We start from the raw sequence: 7,685 nt of genomic DNA, 5'->3' as shown, positions 1-7,685 counted from the left end.
CAATTTTTATCGGTAGTTCAATGTCCCCTACCACCTCCCTTGTGGTCCCGTCGAAGGTCCTTACAACCATGCGGCTGGTTCTCATATACGACACATCTACTGGCAACTTGGTTAAAGTAGAGCGAGACATGACATTTAAAGCTGAACCATTATCGACCAAGACCCTAGGTACGACATGGTCCTTGCATTTGATGGTAATGTGCAACGCTTTGTTACTTCCTCGACCACCCGATGGTATTTCTTCATCATTAAAGGCAATGAAGTTCCCCACTGTAATGTTCCCCACGATGTGGTCTAACTTTTCCACTAATATATCTTGTGCCACATAAGCTTGGTTCAAGACTTTGAGCAGTGCGTTCCTGTGTGCTTCCGAATTCAACAGCAAGGACAACAACGAGATGCGAGCGGGCATCTTGGTTAATTGTTCTACCACGCTGTATTCACTGTGTTTGACAAACTTGAGAAATTCACATGCTTCTTTCTCGGTAACAGGATTTTTGACCTCATTGTTCGGAGCAACTACAGATTCGTCAACTTGGTCCTTGAAAAATGTATCTGCTTTCTTTAGGCCTCCCTTTCCCTGTGCTGGTTTCCCTTTTCCAACTCTTTCCGCTATCTCAGGGGAATAACATCGCCCACTTCGCGTTATACCCCCCACACCAGTTAGATCTTCAGAAGATGCTTGGGGGGCGGATGAAGCGGTGCCCAAAATATTACACTCATAATTCCATGGGACAACCTTATCACTCTTGTAAGGGAATGGGCTGGGGACTTCGATGGTAATACCACTTCTGATCATAGTAGGGGATGTATCATTCATCGGGCTTTTGTTTTCTTCATAGAAGATGGTGAGAGGTTTAGGTTTGTTCGCCCCGAATGAACTTGATGCTACTTCAATTGGGGTGTCTCCATTTATGGTTCCGACCAAATTCTCTTCGGCTTCTTCATAAAACTCAATTACCGATGAATCCATCAATTCTTGCAACTTACGACGAAAGCTATCACAATTTTGAATGGAATGCCCAATTACCCCCATATGAAATTTGCAAGAATAAGCGAGATCATGCCCCAATTCCTTTATGTCGATGGGTTTTGGAGTGATGGCATTTATCTTGGACAACGTCTCAAACACTTTATCCATTGGCGTTTGAATCTCATCAATACCCTTTTTCACCCTTCGAATCATCCCTTCATGTATGGCATTCACAGTCGGTCTTCCATGATTAGGTAACGGGTTCCCATCAACACTCGAACTGTCTTTTTTGGCAAAATTTAAAAGTCCTGCCTTAATGAGCGCTTGAACTTTATGTTTTAAAGCAGTACAATTCTCAGTGGAGTGCCCTTGAATTCCAAAATGGTAATCACAATGCGCATTCGGGTCATACCATTTCGAAAAAGGTGGTCGGAGTGGTTCTAAAGGGGTTCAAGCAAGGAGTCGATTTTTTGAGTTGTGGCAGCAATGTAGTGTAAGGGACTGGAATAGGATCAAACTTTGGTCTTTCTAGGGTAGTTTTAGGTCCTCTTTGACCATGGCCAGGATTACTGGTTGAAGCTACCGATCTTGGTGGTGGAGTTTATGGAAGAACATTGGTTTGAAATGTTGGTTGCGGGACAGGTTGGTACACATATGGGTTTTGTGTGATGTTGCCTACATTCGGATAGAAGGGTTGGTATGGGGGTTACGGGTAATATGGGTTAAAGTTATGGGCTTGTTGGCTGTCGTGAGCGACTGCTTGCACATCCCCTTCTTTCTTCTTGGGCGTATTCCCTTTCTTTGAGCTGGCAACCTCATGCCCTTCAATTTTTCCACTTTTGATAGCTTCTTCTATTATTTCTCCCGATAAGACCAAATCTGCAAAGTTTTTCGTGGCATTGTCGATCAAGCGCTCATAGAATGGAGCTCGGAGCGTATTTATGAACAAAACAGTTATCTCCTTATCAGTGAGAGGCGACTGAACTTACGCTGCTGTATCTCTCCACCTTTGGGCATATTCCTTGAAGTTCTCGCTTTGCTTCTTTTCCATAGTCTGCAATGACAACCGATCAGGGGCTAATTCAGCCACATGCTTGTATTGGGCTATGAAGGCTCTTGCTAAGTCTTTCCAAGTCTTAATATGATTTCGATCTAGCTGTACGTACCACCGAGCAATTGACCCAGTCAGGCTGTCTTGAAAAAAATGGATCAGTAACTTATCATCGTGAGACTGTGCAGCCATCTTCCGACAATACATGGTAATATGTGCCATGGGACATTTTGTTTCGTCAAATTTTTCAAATTTCGAAACCTTGAACTTGGCAGGGATCAATACATACGGCACTAAGCACAGCTCGGTTGCGTCCATGGTACCAAACCTATCAACTCCTTCGTTAGCACGAAGACGTTCTTCCAATAGATCATACTTTTTCTGGTCTTTTTCATTTTCTCCTGTTTGTGACGAGTCCTTTCTTAGTTTTTCTTGCTCTTTTGGATCGTCTAAATCTAGGACGAGTATTGGTTAGTAGGATTTATCCCAGAATATGGCCTAAATTGCCCATGAGTCGATTGATGGCCTAGCGGGGGTGGTGCATTGTAATAGACGGATGGCATCACTTGAGGGTGGACCCTTTGAGAGGTTTGGGCATATGGTGGAGTGAACCCTGGGGGATAGGATGGATCATCCCTTTGGTTTCCACTGTCTTGTGCTGGTGGGTTTTCTGACGGAGCTGGCTCTTCGATCGCTCTTTTTCCTTTACTGAGACTCATCATTAATTCCATCATCTTTGCTAACTATTCTCTCATTTCTTCCTGAGCTCTTTCCATTCTGTCCATTCGCTCTCTTTGTTCTTCTTCCATGATCCTTGCTCGCTGACGCGTATTATGAACACGTTGGTCACTTGGCTTAGGTGGTCGAGCTATTTTGGAACCTTATTATTGATCATAAACATGAATTAGATGCGTATTTGATGCATGAATGAACCCATTATCTTTATTTTTAGATGCAAATACTCATTGTCATGAAATGATGATTTATGCATGTATGAATGATTATGTACTAAAAGTATTCGTCACATGACACCCAACAACAAAGTCATCCATTGCATAAGATATTTGTCTTTGATTACAACTCAGAAGCCATCTAGAAATATTCGCCAATCTTATTATAATGGCTATACACCTCATCTAAATGCTTGATCAACTGTTGCTCTTGTTTTCCAACTGGAAAGATCTGGCTTCTTAATATGTTCGTCTTCCAAGCCATGCTTCTCGCCTTGTAAGCCACCTCCCTCATTTGCCAAGCCAAGTAATCCATCTGGTCGTGTTTCTCTGTATAAGCTTGTTTGTAAGATTCACCCTATTCTTGAATTCTGGTGCTCTGTTGCTTGAGGCGTTCATATTCCTGTTGATAAGTCGTCATGACCCCTTCGAGCTCTTCATACTCCTGTCTTAGTAATTGGATGGACTCTTGTTGGAATCGCACTTGTCTTCTTAGCCCATCATTGTGCGTTTGAAGTTCATTGCCTCGATTTTCTCTCACCTGTATTTCCCTTTGAAGTTCACTGGTTGTGGCAGAAAACTTATCATTCAGGCTCTCATACTTCCCTTTCATTTTTCGGACTTTCCTTCTTTGTTCAATTACCTCTTTTTTCATTTTCTCACACTCTTTTTGGAGGTCTTCATACCGTTGCTTCCAACTGGCATTTTCAGTTTCGGACTTCTTTCGAGCCAACTCACTTTCGAGCAAAACATCTCGTGGTTCTGGATCAACTGGGCCACGCAGTGCATCTTCTTTCGGATATACCACATCCTTAACTCGTTGGTCATGCCATATCTGATATCCGGTAGTCACTTCATCGGTGTACCTCCCTTGATCAACTCGGCTAGTTTTCTTTCAGGCTTGCGCAATCTCCTCAATCTTTTTCAGAAAACTCGGCTCTCCAAAGGTAAACTCCAAAGTATTAAGTCGGTGTGTCATCGGCACAAACTGCTCTAACCCAAATTGTCTTCTCACCATAATTAGGGCGTAACTGATGGCTCCCCATGGCCCCATTAACGGTACCCAAGGTTCATTTCCGCATTTGTACAAGACCGGGTGATGCGGCATCCACGGAGCTCTCCATATTACTTCCACACTCATGAGTTCCCAAAGTCTAGAGATCCATTGCTCCTTAGTCCTATTTTCTGGCCATTCACTCTCACAAAATTCTCTGATATGGGCGGTTTGCGGATGAAATGGCTTTCTGAACTTATCGACCTTGCATTCAAAGTGGCTCACTATCCAGATGGAAAGAAGCTGTGCACATCCCACAAATCGTCTCTCACCTTTTCTTCGACAGTAATTCAGTGATCTGAGAGTTTCCGCTAGAATAGAGGGCGAAGGATTGGCCTTGTTGATGACTTGCTCGAAGAAGTCTATAATTTCGACTTCTATATGTTCCAAGACCTTGGGAAAGATCACTAGCCCGTAAATTCCCAAGGCCATCACAAGCTGTCCTTGCTCGGTGTCCCGATGCTTCATGATATAGCTACGTAGAAAACTCCACGGGATACATTCATTGTCCCCTTTTTTCCTTAGATTCTGATCAACTTTCGCCGGGGTAATACCCATCATTTTGGCTAACTTTCGCCTATGTCCGGTCTTCTGTCCTCTCCAATATATCTTGTCCGAATTATCAAGATCGATTTGTAGGAGAGCCGAGTACTCTTCGATTGTGGGGACCATATCCACCTTATTGAACACGAAGCATCTATACGACAGATCCCAAAATTGCACAATGGCCTTCAACAACTGTTCATCTATCTGGACCTTAAGGAGTCGAGCAATGTGACCATATTTCCTATCGAAATTTGCCCGAGTGGTAGCCCCCCACTTATCTCATATGTTGAGCAAATCGGTGAAGTCGTTCTGTTTGAGATCAATGTGAACCCTATCAGGTAGTGATGAGAAGTGATCCTTTGACAAGCAATCTCCTTCACTTTGTTGGGCACTCGCCATATGCTGAGTCACTTCATAAATTCCATCGTAACTTGAGGATGGCCATGATGACTCTATGTATGCAACTGGATCTACTCTGTTAATGGTTGTTAGGTAACAAATACTTTTCCTATTATGATGCAAATATGCATATGACAAAAAATTCAAGTTAGCAATATAGACAAGAATTCCAAAGATGAACGATAATAATTAATAACCTGATACCTTTATTACTCGCGGAGAAGAACTTAGAACAAGGGGATTATGAAAATTCCTTCATGTGTACCTAGTCAAAAGGTATATTCTCACAGGTGAAGCTCTACCTAAGCAAAGGCGACTCTCGGTATTCTACATGCTGAGTTTGGGTTGAAAATGGAGCTAAAGGTTCCCAAATCGCTCCTCACTGTCGTCCACACGAACTAGTAAGGCACCCCGGTCCTCACCCATTACAGGCTTCAAACGGACTAGGTTTGATTTGAGTGGGAGTCTTCACTAGCCCATGCGGAGGTTATCACCTCATGAAAGCGTAGCTACTTAACTCCCTCCTAATTAAGGATAAAGCTCGGGTGGAAGGCTTATGCATGAATGCAAGATGTGTAGTGTGTGAGAAGGAATATACCGACCTTGGACCAATAATTTCACATTCCTCTTATCCTAAATTTCCCGCAATTATTAAAAATAGTGAAGTAATAATAACAAAATAAATGAATACATTAAACAAAAATATGCAAAATTGACGCTAGGGAAAACAGCAAATTATTTAAGGCTTAAGATAACTTATGATTAATTAATGGCTTGACTCTCGATGTCCCCAGTGGAGTCGCCATCTGTCGTGACGTGCGGGTCCGGGAACTCGTCCTCCAGACGCGGGCGAAAATTAAAATCCGTGTGGGAGTCGCCACCAATCTTTTTATCTAGGTGTGATTGGTCACCTATTAATCTGATTCTAATCGACGAAGTCCTAAATTAATTTTAGGCCCGTCGAAAGAATGAGAACTGGTCCACATTTTTTAGAGATGGGTTCGGGAGTGCGGTTACGCACGGAGAAGGGTTAGCACCTCCGTGACGCCCGTTCCACGAACGGTACCATTTAATCTTAAGTTATCTTAATATATAGCCTTCTCTTAAGTTAATCCCTACTTTATTAATTAAATTTTTATTGAATTGACAGACTGAGTTTTTCACTTGGTTTTACGTATGCATATGATGCAAGCGTAGAATGATGTCATGACTTATTTATTTTAGATGATGGAGTCGGTAATCTTTTATTAGAAAATTATTCGAAGACCATCCCAACGCTTTGGTGAAGTTTCGAAATCCTCACCTAGAGATATCCCCGGAAGAACTCGTCTCTACAAGCTCTTCGGGGAAACCCCATCATCGGGATTTTAGCGCCATTTGCGAGATAAATGTGGCGTGCTATGACAGGATAAGATGCTGATGTCTACATGCACGCGTTTATCGAATTAAGCGGTTCATAATTCATCCAATTATGTGTTTAATAATTTATTACCTTATTTATATGTTTATTTTGTCATTTTTTTTATTTTTTTATGAATTATTTATTTATTTTATTATTATTATTATTATTTTGTTTTTTTCATTTTTTATTTAGATCCATATCTTTTAATTAACATTGTTGATTAACATTTAACTTGATTATATAACTTATCAAATAAACAATTAATTAATTTTTTCAAACGATTAAATTAACTTTATTTAGTAATATTTATTTAAGCTAATTAACTAATATTATTAATTTAAATTCAAATGCAACATTATATAAATTTTTTTATATATATTATTATTTTTTTTACAACAACTATTTAACTTAACGGGTATTGGAGTTTAGAGTTTGGATTTATCCCGACGCTTCGGTGAAAATTCGTCTCGAACTTTGCATCCCAAAAAAAAATCCACTTAAAAAAAAGCAACTCTTTGCCTTTCTTAGGTGAAATTTCTTCAATAATCATTTTTTCATTCATTTTTTTTATATATTTTTTTTATATTTGTATCATGTATTTTTGTATGTATATTATATTTACAACTATCTAAATATATTTATAATATAACTATTTCTTTCTCTTTTTTTTATTTTATTCTTCCCATTTACTTACTCTTGTTATCGTTATTATTATTATTTAATTATTTATTTGATTTCTTAAATATATTTTTTTTATTTATTATTTTATAAATACATTTATAATTTTTGTAAAAACTATATTGAATGCTAATAAAATTAATACTAATAATATAATAACTCAAATAACAAAAAATGTAAAACTTACCTAATTTTGAGTCCGACGAAACCCAGATGAATTCAAGAGCCCACAACTTTTTTTCTTATCTTGTTTCTTGGTCAACTTGCTTTGTCTTCTTTTTTATTTTCCTTTTCTTTCTTTCTTTTTTCTCTTTTCTTCCCTTTCTTTCTCTTTTTTCTTTTTCTCTTTCTTTTCTTCTCCCTCCCCGTGGGTCCCCTTTCTCTTTTTTCTTTTTCTTCTTTCTTCCTTTCTTTCTCCTTCTCCTTCTTCTCCCCGTTGGCTTCTTCTTTCTTTCTTTCTCCTTCTCTTTCTCTCCTTTCTCCCTGCAGGTCTCCCTTCTCTTTTTTCTTTTTCTTCTTTCTTCCTATCCTTCTCCTTCTCCTTCTTCTCCCCGGCGTAACACTCCCACCGACGGCGCCTCTCTTTCCTTCCCTACGCCGACCTCTCACCTCTCTCTCTCTTCTTCTTCTTC

This window comes from Theobroma cacao, chromosome 10 (assembly GCF_053813885.1).
Source record: "Theobroma cacao isolate CCN51 chromosome 10, ASM5381388v1, whole genome shotgun sequence".
Lineage (NCBI taxonomy): Eukaryota > Viridiplantae > Streptophyta > Magnoliopsida > Malvales > Malvaceae > Theobroma > Theobroma cacao.
The sequence above is the reverse complement of the archived record's forward strand: the minus strand, read 5'-3'. Positions refer to the sequence as shown.